Source organism: Pseudophryne corroboree, chromosome 5 (assembly GCF_028390025.1).
Source record: "Pseudophryne corroboree isolate aPseCor3 chromosome 5, aPseCor3.hap2, whole genome shotgun sequence".
Classification (NCBI taxonomy): domain Eukaryota; kingdom Metazoa; phylum Chordata; class Amphibia; order Anura; family Myobatrachidae; genus Pseudophryne; species Pseudophryne corroboree.
In genome coordinates, this window is record NC_086448.1 from 7,177,157 (window position 1) to 7,191,278 (window position 14,122).

Sequence of the window (14,122 nt, forward strand, 5' to 3'; positions counted from 1 at the left end):
CCATTCTGTGGCAGACGTGGCCCACGCCAGCCACTGCCCAAGTAATGAGGCCAGAAACAAAGCACTTAGCTGCTAAGGGCCTGGGAGAGGGCAGGCTGCAGGGAAAGCTGCGCACCTACCCACCCTAGTGTGATGGCCTTGCTGCTGTAAGGCGCTAGGGGCGAGGCCATCTGTAAAGATATAAGAAAGGGTCTGAGACGCTGCTGCGTAGTAACAGGAATGCCAGACGGAGGCCAGGGTGTGACAGTAGGATTGTGGGGCAATAAGGAGGAATACAGGGGGTATAGGAACTTAGGTCATACTTGCCTACCTGACCCTCTCCATGAGGGAGAAAATGCTCTGTTCCTGGACTTTCCTGGTAACCTTTGGTGAAACACCTTTCTTATCAATTAACTAGCTCACCACAGGTGATGGCAATCATACATTACCAGGAAAGTCCAGGAACAGAGCATTTTCTCCCTCATGGAGAGGCCGGGTCAGGTAGGCAAGTATGAGGAAGGTTCCAGAGGCTGCAGCAGCAGCAGTAAGATGTGGCCGGATGATAGGGGAAGAGAGAGGGAGCCTTGTGCTGTGATGCAGGCAGAGTCTGGAGCTGAGTAACAAGCAACGTGCAGCTGGGCTGGGGAGGTGGATCCAGGCTGCTGGTGACAAGTAGAAAAGGAGCAAGTGAGAGCCTTGTCTCTGCCTACGGCCACACCACCCTGAACACGCCCGATCTCGTCTGATCTCGGAAGCTAAGCAGGGTCAGGCCTGGTTAGTACTTGGATGGGAGACCGCCTGGGAATACCAGGTGCTGTAGGCTTTTGCTTTTCTAGGCTGCAACCAGCAGGGGTCGCTCTTGTCAGCTTCTTTTTCTTCTTCATTTTTTCAAATTAAACTTTTTGCTTTCTTTCTTTCTTTCTTTCTTTCTTTCTTTCTTTCTTTCATTCCTCTATGTTCATGCAGAAAACCCGAACCGTTTACCACTCGGCGGCAGCCCCATACTCATCAGGATAATGCATACACCACTACGTTAGCAGCGCCGTACATCCCACCTAGTGTCACCGACACAGTGAAATCACAGCGATGCTGCGCCCAAATTTCCTGCTGCAACAGACAGTGCGCTAAAGGCGTCACCTGGCACACAGGTTATACGGCCACCTCACACACTGGCAAAGTGTCTGCCCTCAAACCCAGTCCACTGCATTGCTGGGCACCTTATCATCCAGATATCAGGTCAGTCCTAAACATCTGGACCCTAACCAACGTCATAGTGAATCCTGCATGTATGCACTTTTTATTCAGTACCCGGACAGGCAGCAGACACGGGAACTGGATGCAGTGCAATATGTACTAAGCCTCGGAGAGAGATAAAGTGGATGGAGGTAAAGAACCAGCCAACCAGCTCCTAACTGTCATTATTCAAACACAGCCTGTAACATGGCAGTTAGGAGCTGATTGGCTGTTACTTTACCTCTGGCCACTTTATCTCTCTTTAAGGCATAGGTCTGCAAACTCGGTCCTCATTACCCCCTCACAGTGCATGTTTTGCAGGTCTCCTCACAGAATCACAAGTGAAATAATGAACTCCGCCTGCGGACCTTTTCAAATGTGTCTGTGAGTAATTAATCCACCTGTGCACCTGCTGGGTTACCTGCAAAACATGCACTGTGTGTGTGGGGGTAATAAGGACCGAGTTTGCAGATCTATGCTTTAAGGCTTAGTACATAGTCCCCCTATGTCTGTTTCCCAACAATGGATGAGTGTGAACATATAAATGGTGTCATTTCACCAATGTACTATGCTGAGTCCGCATGCTACTTCTCCTCCAAAAGGTAAGTATAGCTCTCACTTCCGCGTGGAACCACAAGTCTCAGCCAGTCTGCTTGGAATTTTTCCTGTCAGCTGCTTATCTGCGTCACACTGCTGGATGGCGTCTCCCGGCGCTCCTCTCTCAGCAGCTACAACTGTCGCCCCTCCAACTGCTCCCTTTTATTTGGAAATCAACTCTGGGCCCCTCTTTTAAAATGGCCAAATTAGAGGAGGCTCTCACTGGCCACAAAATGGCTGTCATCAGAATAATCACCTGTAAAGTGATCTTTTGGGAAAGTAGCATATTACTTGTGGGTGGGACAGGTGTGTAAGTAATACCTCACAGCCTCAGCAGGGGATCACAGGAGGCCATCTTCTCTAGGCCCCAATGCCTGGTGTGGGCCCACGTCTGCAAGGTTCCAGCAGTAGCAGCACCGTCCTGAGGTGCACAGGAATCCTTGTGCCAAGCCACTGCTAATTCCAGACAGCTGCCTGAGTCCACAATGTGTTCCTGGCTCCCAGCAATCCTCCACCCATGGCCTGGACTCTGTGCAAAGCAGCCCAAGCCTTCAACCGCCATTCCCAGTCACCAAGGAGACCAGCGCTGTCCTGAAGAAGGCTTTCCGTAGCCCTTCCCATTCTGTGGCAGACGTGGCCCACGCCAGCCACTGCCCAAGTAATGAGGCCAGAAACAAAGCACTTAGCTGCTAAGGGCCTGGGAGAGGGCAGGCTGCAGGGAAAGCTGCGCACCTACCCACCCTAGTGTGATGGCCTTGCTGCTGTAAGGCGCTAGGGGCGAGGCCATCTGTAAAGATATAAGAAAGGGTCTGAGACGCTGCTGCGTAGTAACAGGAATGCCAGACGGAGGCCAGGGTGTGACAGTAGGATTGTGGGGCAATAAGGAGGAATACAGGGGGTATAGGAACTTAGGTCATACTTGCCTACCTGACCCTCTCCATGAGGGAGAAAATGCTCTGTTCCTGGACTTTCCTGGTAACCTTTGGTGAAACACCTTTCTTATCAATTAACTAGCTCACCACAGGTGATGGCAATCATACATTACCAGGAAAGTCCAGGAACAGAGCATTTTCTCCCTCATGGAGAGGCCGGGTCAGGTAGGCAAGTATGAGGAAGGTTCCAGAGGCTGCAGCAGCAGCAGTAAGATGTGGCCGGATGATAGGGGAAGAGAGAGGGAGCCTTGTGCTGTGATGCAGGCAGAGTCTGGAGCTGAGTAACAAGCAACGTGCAGCTGGGCTGGGGAGGTGGATCCAGGCTGCTGGTGACAAGTAGAAAAGGAGCAAGTGAGAGCCTTGTCTCTGCCTACGGCCACACCACCCTGAACACGCCCGATCTCGTCTGATCTCGGAAGCTAAGCAGGGTCAGGCCTGGTTAGTACTTGGATGGGAGACCGCCTGGGAATACCAGGTGCTGTAGGCTTTTGCTTTTCTAGGCTGCAACCAGCAGGGGTCGCTCTTGTCAGCTTCTTTTTCTTCTTCATTTTTTCAAATTAAACTTTTTGCTTTCTTTCTTTCTTTCTTTCTTTCTTTCTTTCTTTCATTCCTCTATGTTCATGCAGAAAACCCGAACCGTTTACCACTCGGCGGCAGCCCCATACTCATCAGGATAATGCATACACCACTACGTTAGCAGCGCCGTACATCCCACCTAGTGTCACCGACACAGTGAAATCACAGCGATGCTGCGCCCAAATTTCCTGCTGCAACAGACAGTGCGCTAAAGGCGTCACCTGGCACACAGGTTATACGGCCACCTCACACACTGGCAAATTGTCTGCCCTCAAACCCAGTCCACTGCATTGCTGGGCACCTTATCATCCAGATATCAGGTCAGTCCTAAACATCTGGACCCTAACCAACGTCATAGTGAATCCTGCATGTATGCACTTTTTATTCAGTACCCGGACATGCAGCAGACACGGGAACTGGATGCAGTGCAATATGTACTAAGCCTCGGAGAGAGATAAAGTGGATGGAGGTAAAGAACCAGCCAACCAGCTCCTAACTGTCATTATTCAAACACAGCCTGTAACCTGGCAGTTAGGAGCTGATTGGCTGTTACTTTACCTCTGGCCACTTTATCTCTCTTTAAGGCATAGGTCTGCAAACTCGGTCCTCATTACCCCCACACAGTGCATGTTTTGCAGGTCTCCTCACAGAATCACAAGTGAAATAATGAACTCCGCCTGCGGACCTTTTCAAATGTGTCTGTGAGTAATTAATCCACCTGTGCACCTGCTGGGTTACCTGCAAAACATGCACTGTGTGTGTGGGGGTAATAAGGACCGAGTTTGCAGATCTATGCTTTAAGGCTTAGTACATAGTCCCCCTATGTCTGTTTCCCAACAATGGATGAGTGTGAACATATAAATGGTGTCATTTCACCAATGTACTATGCTGAGTCCGCATGCTACTTCTCCTCCAAAAGGTAAGTATAGCTCTCACTTCCGCGTGGAACCACAAGTCTCAGCCAGTCTGCTTGGAATTTTTCCTGTCAGCTGCTTATCTGCGTCACACTGCTGGATGGCGTCTCCCGGCGCTCCTCTCTCAGCAGCTACAACTGTCGCCCCTCCAACTGCTCCCTTTTATTTGGAAATCAACTCTGGGCCCCTCTTTTAAAATGGCCAAATTAGAGGAGGCTCTCACTGGCCACAAAATGGCTGTCATCAGAATAATCACCTGTAAAGTGATCTTTTGGGAAAGTAGCATATTACTTGTGGGTGGGACAGGTGTGTAAGTAATACCTCACAGCCTCAGCAGGGGATCACAGGAGGCCATCTTCTCTAGGCCCCAATGCCTGGTGTGGGCCCACGTCTGCAAGGTTCCAGCAGTAGCAGCACCGTCCTGAGGTGCACAGGAATCCTTGTGCCAAGCCACTGCTAATTCCAGACAGCTGCCTGAGTCCACAATGTGTTCCTGGCTCCCAGCAATCCTCCACCCATGGCCTGGACTCTGTGCAAAGCAGCCCAAGCCTTCAACCGCCATTCCCAGTCACCAAGGAGACCAGCGCTGTCCTGAAGAAGGCTTTCCGTAGCCCTTCCCATTCTGTGGCAGACGTGGCCCACGCCAGCCACTGCCCAAGTAATGAGGCCAGAAACAAAGCACTTAGCTGCTAAGGGCCTGGGAGAGGGCAGGCTGCAGGGAAAGCTGCGCACCTACCCACCCTAGTGTGATGGCCTTGCTGCTGTAAGGCGCTAGGGGCGAGGCCATCTGTAAAGATATAAGAAAGGGTCTGAGACGCTGCTGCGTAGTAACAGGAATGCCAGACGGAGGCCAGGGTGTGACAGTAGGATTGTGGGGCAATAAGGAGGAATACAGGGGGTATAGGAACTTAGGTCATACTTGCCTACCTGACCCTCTCCATGAGGGAGAAAATGCTCTGTTCCTGGACTTTCCTGGTAACCTTTGGTGAAACACCTTTCTTATCAATTAACTAGCTCACCACAGGTGATGGCAATCATACATTACCAGGAAAGTCCAGGAACAGAGCATTTTCTCCCTCATGGAGAGGCCGGGTCAGGTAGGCAAGTATGAGGAAGGTTCCAGAGGCTGCAGCAGCAGCAGTAAGATGTGGCCGGATGATAGGGGAAGAGAGAGGGAGCCTTGTGCTGTGATGCAGGCAGAGTCTGGAGCTGAGTAACAAGCAACGTGCAGCTGGGCTGGGGAGGTGGATCCAGGCTGCTGGTGACAAGTAGAAAAGGAGCAAGTGAGAGCCTTGTCTCTGCCTACGGCCACACCACCCTGAACACGCCCGATCTCGTCTGATCTCGGAAGCTAAGCAGGGTCAGGCCTGGTTAGTACTTGGATGGGAGACCGCCTGGGAATACCAGGTGCTGTAGGCTTTTGCTTTTCTAGGCTGCAACCAGCAGGGGTCGCTCTTGTCAGCTTCTTTTTCTTCTTCATTTTTTCAAATTCAACTTTTTGCTTTCTTTCTTTCTTTCTTTCTTTCTTTCTTTCTTTCTTTCTTTCATTCCTCTATGTTCATGCAGAAAACCCGAACCGTTTACCACTCGGCGGCAGCCCCATACTCATCAGGATAATGCATACACCACTACGTTAGCAGCGCCGTACATCCCACCTAGTGTCACCGACACAGTGAAATCACAGCGATGCTGCGCCCAAATTTCCTGCTGCAACAGACAGTGCGCTAAAGGCGTCACCTGGCACACAGGTTATACGGCCACCTCACACACTGGCAAAGTGTCTGCCCTCAAACCCAGTCCACTGCATTGCTGGGCACCTTATCATCCAGATATCAGGTCAGTCCTAAACATCTGGACCATAACCAACGTCATAGTGAATCCTGCATGTATGCACTTTTTATTCAGTACCCGGACATGCAGCAGACACGGGAACTGGATGCAGTGCAATATGTACTAAGCCTCGGAGAGAGATAAAGTGGATGGAGGTAAAGAACCAGCCAACCAGCTCCTAACTGTCATTATTCAAACACAGCCTGTAACATGGCAGTTAGGAGCTGATTGGCTGTTACTTTACCTCTGGCCACTTTATCTCTCTTTAAGGCATAGGTCTGCAAACTCGGTCCTCATTACCCCCACACAGTGCATGTTTTGCAGGTCTCCTCACAGAATCACAAGTGAAATAATGAACTCCGCCTGCGGACCTTTTCAAATGTGTCTGTGAGTAATTAATCCACCTGTGCACCTGCTGGGTTACCTGCAAAACATGCACTGTGTGTGTGGGGGTAATAAGGACCGAGTTTGCAGATCTATGCTTTAAGGCTTAGTACATAGTCCCCCTATGTCTGTTTCCCAACAATGGATGAGTGTGAACATATAAATGGTGTCCTTTCACCAATGTACTATGCTGAGTCCGCATGCTACTTCTCCTCCAAAAGGTAAGTATAGCTCTCACTTCCGCGTGGAACCACAAGTCTCAGCCAGTCTGCTTGGAATTTTTCCTGTCAGCTGCATATCTGCGTCACACTGCTGGATGGCGTCTCCCGGCGCTCCTCTCTCAGCAGCTACAACTGTCGCCCCTCCAACTGCTCCCTTTTATTTGGAAATCAACTCTGGGCCCCTCTTTTAAAATGGCCAAATTAGAGGAGGCTCTCACTGGCCACAAAATGGCTGTCATCAGAATCACCTGTAAAGTGATCTTTTGGGAAAGTAGCATATTACTTGTGGGTGGGACAGGTGTGTAAGTAATACCTCACAGCCTCAGCAGGGGATCACAGGAGGCCATCTTCTCTAGGCCCCAATGCCTGGTGTGGGCCCACGTCTGCAATGTTCCAGCAGTAGCAGCACCGTCCTGAGGTGCACAGGAATCCTTGTGCAAAGCCACTGCTAATTCCAGACAGCTGCCTGAGTCCACAATGTGTTCCTGGCTCCCAGCAACCCTCCACCCGTGGCCTGGACTCTGTGCAAAGCAGCCCAAGCCTTCAACCGCCATTCCCAGTCACCAAGTAGACCAGCGCTGTCCTGAAGAAGGCTTTCCGTAGCCCTTCCCATTCTGTGGCAGACGTGGCCCATGCCAGCCACTGCCCAAGTAATGAGGCCAGAAACAAAGCACTTAGCTGCTAAGGGCCTGGGAGAGGGCAGGCTGCAGGGAAAGCTGCCCACCTACCCACCCTAGTGTGATGGCCTTGCTGCTGTAAGGCGCTAGGGGCGAGGCCATCTGTAAAGATATAAGAAAGGGTCTGAGACGCTGCTGCGTAGTAACAGGAATGCCAGACGGAGGCCAGGGTGTGACAGTAGGACTGTGGGGCAATAAGGAGGAATACAGGGGGTATAGGAACTTAGGTCATACTTGCCTACCTGACCCTCTCCATGAGGGAGAAAATGCTCTGTTCCTGGACTTTCCTGGTAACCTTTGGTGAAACACCTTTCTTATCAATTAACTAGCTCACCACAGGTGATGGCAATCATACATTACCAGGAAAGTCCAGGAACAGAGCATTTTCTCCCTCATGGAGAGGCCGGGTCAGGTAGGCAAGTATGAGGAAGGTTCCAGAGGCTGCAGCAGCAGTAAGATGTGGCCGGATGATAGGGGAAGAGAGAGGGAGCCTTGTGCTGTGATGCAGGCAGAGTCTGGAGCTGAGTAACAAGCAACGTGCAGCTGGGCTGGGGAGGTGGATCCAGGCTGCTGGTGACAAGTAGAAAAGGAGCAAGTGAGAGCCTTGTCTCTGCCTATGGCCACACCACCCTGAACACGCCCGATCTCGTCTGATCTCGGAAGCTAAGCAGGGTCAGGCCTGGTTAGTACTTGGATGGGAGACCGCCTGGGAATACCAGGTGCTGTAGGCTTTTGCTTTTCTAGGCTGCAACCAGCAGGGGTCGCTCTTGTCAGCTTCTTTTTCTTCTTCATTTTTTCAAATTAAACTTTTTTCTTTCTTTCTTTCTTTCTTTCATTCCTCTATGTTCATGCAGAAAACCCGAACCGTTTACCACTCGGCGGCAGCCCCATACTCATCAGGATAATGCATACACCACTACGTTAGCAGCGCCGTACATCCCACCTAGTGTCACCGACACAGTGAAATCACAGCGATGCTGCGCCCAAATTTCCTGCTGCAACAGACAGTGCGCTAAAGGCGTCACCTGGCACACAGGTTATACGGCCACCTCACACACTGGCAAAGTGTCTGCCCTCAAACCCAGTCCACTGCATTTCTGGGCACCTTATCATCCAGATATCAGGTCAGTCCTAAACATCTGGACCCTAACCAACGTCATAGTGAATCCTGCATGTATGCACTTTTTATTCAGTACCCGGACATGCAGCAGACACGGGAACTGGATGCAGTGCAGTATGTACTAAGCCTCGGAGAGAGATAAAGTGGATGGAGGTAAAGAACCAGCCAACCAGCTCCTAACTGTCATTATTCAAACACAGCCTGTAACCTGGCAGTTAGGAGCTGATTGGCTGTTACTTTACCTCTGGCCACTTTATCTCTCTTTAAGGCATAGGTCTGCAAACTCGGTCCTCATTACCCCCACACAGTGCATGTTTTGCAGGTCTCCTCACAGAATCACAAGTGAAATAATGAACTCCGCCTGCGGACCTTTTCAAATGTGTCTGTGAGTAATTAATCCACCTGTGCACCTGCTGGGTTACCTGCAAAACGTGCACTGTGCGGGGGTAATAAGGACCGAGTTTGCAGATCTATGCTTTAATGCTTAGTACATAGTCCCCCTATGTCTGTTTCCCAACAATGGATGAGTGTGAACATATAAATGGTGTCATTTCACCAATGTACTATGCTGAGTCCGCATGCTGCTACTTCTCCTCCAAAAGGTAAGTATAGCTCTCACTTCCGCGTGGAACCACAAGTCTCAGCCAGTCTGCTTGGAATTTTTCCTGTCAGCTGCTTATCTGCGTCACACTGCTGGATGGCGTCTCCCGGCGCTCCTCTCTCAGCTGCTACAACTGTCGCCCCTCCAACTGCTCCCTTTTATTTGGAAATCAACTCTGGGCCCCTCTTTTAAAATGGCCAAATTAGAGGAGGCTCTCACTGGCCACAAAATGGCTGTCATCAGAATAATCACCTGTAAAGTGATCTTTTGGGAAAGTAGCATATTACTTGTGGGTGGGACAGGTGTGTAAGTAATACCTCACAGCCTCAGCAGGGGATCACAGGAGGCCATCTTCTCTAGGCCCCAATGCCTGGTGTGGGCCCACGTCTGCAATGTTCCAGCAGTAGCAGCACCGTCCTGAGGTGCACAGGAATCCTTGTGCCAAGCCACTGCTAATTCCAGACAGCTGCCTGAGTCCACAATGTGTTCCTGGCTCCCAGCAACCCTCCACCCATGGCCTGGACTCTGTGCAAAGCAGCCCAAGCCTTCAACCGCCATTCCCAGTCACCAAGGAGACCAGCGCTGTCCTGAAGAAGGCTTTCCGTAGCCCTTCCCATTCTGTGGCAGACGTGGCCCACGCCAGCCACTGCCCAAGTAATGAGGCCAGAAACAAAGCACTTACCTGCTAAGGGCCTGGGAGAGGGCAGGCTGCAGGGAAAGCTGCCCACCTACCCACCCTAGTGTGATGGCCTTGCTGCTGTAAGGCGCTAGGGGCGAGGCCATCTGTAAAGATATAAGAAAGGGTCTGAGACACTGCTGCGTAGTAACAGGAATGCCAGACGGAGGCCAGGGTGTGACAGTAGGATTGTGGGGCAATAAGGAGGAATACAGGGGGTATAGGAAGGTCATACTTGGCTACCTGACCCTCTCCATGAGGGAGAAAATGCTCTGTTCCTGGACTTTCCTGGTAACCTTTGGTGAAACACCTTTCTTATCAATTAACTAGCTCACCACAGGTGATGGCAATCATACATTACCAGGAAAGTCCAGGAACAGAGCATTTTCTCCCTCATGGAGAGGCCGGGTCAGGTAGGCAAGTATGAGGAAGGTTCCAGAGGCTGCAGCAGTAAGATGTGGCCGGATGATAGGGGAAGAGAGAGGGAGCCTTGTGCTGTGATGCAGGCAGAGTCTGGAGCTGAGTAACAAGCAACGTGCAGCTGGGCTGGGGAGGTGGATCCAGGCTGCTGGTGACAAGTAGAAAAGGAGCAAGTGAGAGCCTTGTCTCTGCCTACGGCCACACCACCCTGAACACGCCCGATCTCGTCTGATCTCGGAAGCTAAGCAGGGTCAGGCCTGGTTAGTACTTGGATGGGAGACCGCCTGGGAATACCAGGTGCTGTAGGCTTTTGCTTTTCTAGGCTGCAACCAGCAGGGGTCGCTCTTGTCAGCTTCTTTTTCTTCTTCATTTTTTCAAATTCAACTTTTTGCTTTCTTTCTTTCTTTCTTTCTTTCTTTCTTTCTTTCTTTCTTTCATTCCTCTATGTTCATGCAGAAAACCCGAACCGTTTACCACTCGGCGGCAGCCCCATACTCATCAGGATAATGCATACACCACTACGTTAGCAGCGCCGTACATCCCACCTAGTGTCACCGACACAGTGAAATCACAGCGATGCTGCGCCCAAATTTCCTGCTGCAACAGACAGTGCGCTAAAGGCGTCACCTGGCACACAGGTTATACGGCCACCTCACACACTGGCAAAGTGTCTGCCCTCAAACCCAGTCCACTGCATTGCTGGGCACCTTATCATCCAGATATCAGGTCAGTCCTAAACATCTGGACCATAACCAACGTCATAGTGAATCCTGCATGTATGCACTTTTTATTCAGTACCCGGACATGCAGCAGACACGGGAACTGGATGCAGTGCAATATGTACTAAGCCTCGGAGAGAGATAAAGTGGATGGAGGTAAAGAACCAGCCAACCAGCTCCTAACTGTCATTATTCAAACACAGCCTGTAACATGGCAGTTAGGAGCTGATTGGCTGTTACTTTACCTCTGGCCACTTTATCTCTCTTTAAGGCATAGGTCTGCAAACTCGGTCCTCATTACCCCCTCACAGTGCATGTTTTGCAGGTCTCCTCACAGAATCACAAGTGAAATAATGAACTCAGCCTGCGGACCTTTTCAAATGTGTCTGTGAGTAATTAATCCACCTGTGCACCTGCTGGGTTACCTGCAAAACATGCACTGTGCGGGGGTAATAAGGACCGAGTTTGCAGATCTATGCTTTAAGGCTTAGTACATAGTCCCCCTATGTCTGTTTCCCAACAATGGGTGAGTGTGAACATATAAATGGTGTCATTTCACCAATGTACTATGCTGAGTCCGCATGCTACTTCTCCTCCAAAAGGTAAGTATAGCTCTCACTTCCGCGTGGAACCACAAGTCTCAGCCAGTCTGCTTGGAATTTTTCCTGTCAGCTGCTTATCTGCGTCACGCTGCTGGATGGCGTCTCCCGGCGCGCTCCTCTCTCAGCAGCTACAACTGTCGCCCCTCCAACTGCTCCCTTTTATTTGGAAATCAACTCTGGGCCCCTCTTTTAAAATGGCCAAATTAGAGGAGGCTCTCACTGGCCACAAAATGGCTGTCATCAGAATAATCACCTGTAAAGTGATCTTTTGGGAAAGTAGCATATTACTTGTGGGTGGGACAGGTGTGTAAGTAATACCTCACAGCCTCAGCAGGGGATCACAGGAGGCCATCTTCTCTAGGCCCCAAATGCCTGGTGTGGGCCCACGTCTGCAATGTTCCAGCAGTAGCAGCACCGTCCTGAGGTGCACAGGAATCCTTGTGCAAAGCCACTGCTAATTCCAGACAGCTGCCTGAGTCCACAATGTGTTCCTGGCTCCCAGCAACCCTCCACCCATGGCCTGGACTCTGTGCAAAGCAGCCCAAGCCTTCAACCGCCATTCCCAGTCACCAAGGAGACCAGCGCTGTCCTGTAGAAGGCTTTCCGTAGCCCTTCCCATTCTGTGGCAGACGTGGCCCATGCCAGCCACTGCCCAAGTAATGAGGCCAGAAACAAAGCACTTAGCTGCTAAGGGCCTGGGAGAGGGCAGGCTGCAGGGAAAGCTGCCCACCTACCTACCCTAGTGTGATGGCCTTGATGCTGTAAGGCGCTAGGGGCGAGGCCATCTGTAAAGATATAAGAAAGGGTCTGAGACGCTGCTGCGTAGTAACAGGAATGCCAGACGGAGGCCAGGGTGTGACAGTAGGATTGTGGGGCAATAAGGAGGAATACAGGGGGTATAGGAACTTAGGTCATACTTGCCTACCTGACCCTCTCCATGAGGGAGAAAATGCTCTGTTCCTGGACTTTCCTGGTAACCTTTGGTGAAACACCTTTCTTATCCATTAACTAGCTCACCACAGGTGATGGCAATCATACATTACCAGGAAAGTCCAGGAACAGAGCATTTTCTCCCTCATGGAGAGGCCGGGTCAGGTAGGCAAGTATGAGGAAGGTTCCAGAGGCTGCAGCAGCAGCAGTAAGATGTGGCCGGATGATAGGGGAAGAGAGAGGGAGCCTTGTGCTGTGATGCAGGCAGAGTCTGGAGCTGAGTAACAAGCAACGTGCAGCTGGGCTGGGGAGGTGGATCCAGGCTGCTGGTGACAAGTAGAAAAGGAGCAAGTGAGAGCCTTGTCTCTGCCTACGGCCACACCACCCTGAACACGCCCGATCTCGTCTGATCTCGGAAGCTAAGCAGGGTCAGGCCTGGTTAGTACTTGGATGGGAGACCGCCTGGGAATACCAGGTGCTGTAGGCTTTTGCTTTTCTAGGCTGCAACCAGCAGGGGTCGCTCTTGTCAGCTTCTTTTTCTTCTTCATTTTTTCAAATTCAACTTTTTGCTTTCTTTCTTTCTTTCATTCCTCTATGTTCATGCAGAAAACCCGAACCGTTTACCACTCGGCGGCAGCCCCATACTCATCAGGATAATGCATACACCACTACGTTAGCAGCGCCGTACATCCCACCTAGTGTCACCGACACAGTGAAATCACAGCGATGCTGCGCCCAAATTTCCTGCTGCAACAGACAGTGCGCTAAAGGCGTCACCTGGCACACAGGTTATACGCCCACCTCACACACTGGCAAATTGTCTGCCCTCAAACCCAGTCCACTGCATTGCTGGGCACCTTATCATCCAGATATCAGGTCAGTCCTAAACATCTGGACCATAACCAACGTCATAGTGAATCCTGCATGTATGCACTTTTTATTCAGTACCCGGACATGCAGCAGACACGGGAACTGGATGCAGTGCAATATGTACTAAGCCTCGGAGAGAGATAAAGTGGATGGAGGTAAAGAACCAGCCAACCAGCTCCTAACTGTCATTATTCAAACACAGCCTGTAACATGGCAGTTAGGAGCTGATTGGCTGTTACTTTACCTCTGGCCACTTTATCTCTCTTTAAGGCATAGGTCTGCAAACTCGGTCCTCATTACCCCCACACAGTGCATGTTTTGCAGGTCTCCTCACAGAATCACAAGTGAAATAATGAACTCCGCCTGCGGACCTTTTCAAATGTGTCTGTGAGTAATTAATCCACCTGTGCACCTGCTGGGTTACCTGCAAAACATGCACTGTGTGGGGGTAATAAGGACCGAGTTTGCAGATCTATGCTTTAAGGCTTAGTACATAGTCCCCCTATGTCTGTTTCCCAACAATGGATGAGTGTGAACATATAAATGGTGTCCTTTCACCAATGTACTATGCTGAGTCCGCATGCTACTTCTCCTCCAAAAGGTAAGTATAGCTCTCACTTCCGCGTGGAACCACAAGTCTCAGCCAGTCTGCTTGGAATTTTTCCTGTCAGCTGCTTATCTGCGTCACACTGCTGGATGGCGTCTCCCGGCGCTCCTCTCTCAGCAGCTACAACTGTCGCCCCTCCAACTGCTCCCTTTTATTTGGAAATCAACTCTGGGCCCCTCTTTTAAAATGGCCAAATTAGAGGAGGCTCTCACTGGCCACAAAATGGCTGTCATC

At 50.8% G+C, this 14,122-nt stretch overlaps 6 non-coding genes across 6 annotated transcripts; all 6 read left to right on the forward strand.

Annotated features, from left to right (window-relative positions):
• Nucleotides 1–683: 683 nt before the first annotated feature.
• LOC134930758 (5S ribosomal RNA) lies at nt 684–802 on the forward strand. Its single transcript, XR_010178693.1, has one exon. It is a non-coding gene; the product is annotated as a 5S ribosomal RNA (ribosomal RNA).
• A 2,307-nt stretch (nt 803–3,109) lies between these two features.
• On the forward strand, nt 3,110–3,228 carry LOC134930769 (5S ribosomal RNA). Its single transcript, XR_010178694.1, has one exon. It is a non-coding gene; the product is annotated as a 5S ribosomal RNA (ribosomal RNA).
• A 2,303-nt stretch (nt 3,229–5,531) lies between these two features.
• On the forward strand, nt 5,532–5,650 carry LOC134930803 (5S ribosomal RNA). Its single transcript, XR_010178717.1, has one exon. It is a non-coding gene; the product is annotated as a 5S ribosomal RNA (ribosomal RNA).
• Nucleotides 5,651–7,955: 2,305 nt separating this feature from the next.
• On the forward strand, nt 7,956–8,074 carry LOC134931567 (5S ribosomal RNA). Its single transcript, XR_010179159.1, has one exon. It is a non-coding gene; the product is annotated as a 5S ribosomal RNA (ribosomal RNA).
• A 2,276-nt stretch (nt 8,075–10,350) lies between these two features.
• On the forward strand, nt 10,351–10,469 carry LOC134930918 (5S ribosomal RNA). The gene has a single exon (XR_010178819.1). It is a non-coding gene; the product is annotated as a 5S ribosomal RNA (ribosomal RNA).
• Nucleotides 10,470–12,779: 2,310 nt separating this feature from the next.
• On the forward strand, nt 12,780–12,898 carry LOC134931033 (5S ribosomal RNA). Its single transcript, XR_010178911.1, has one exon. It is a non-coding gene; the product is annotated as a 5S ribosomal RNA (ribosomal RNA).
• The last annotated feature ends 1,224 nt before the right edge of the window (nt 12,899–14,122 follow it).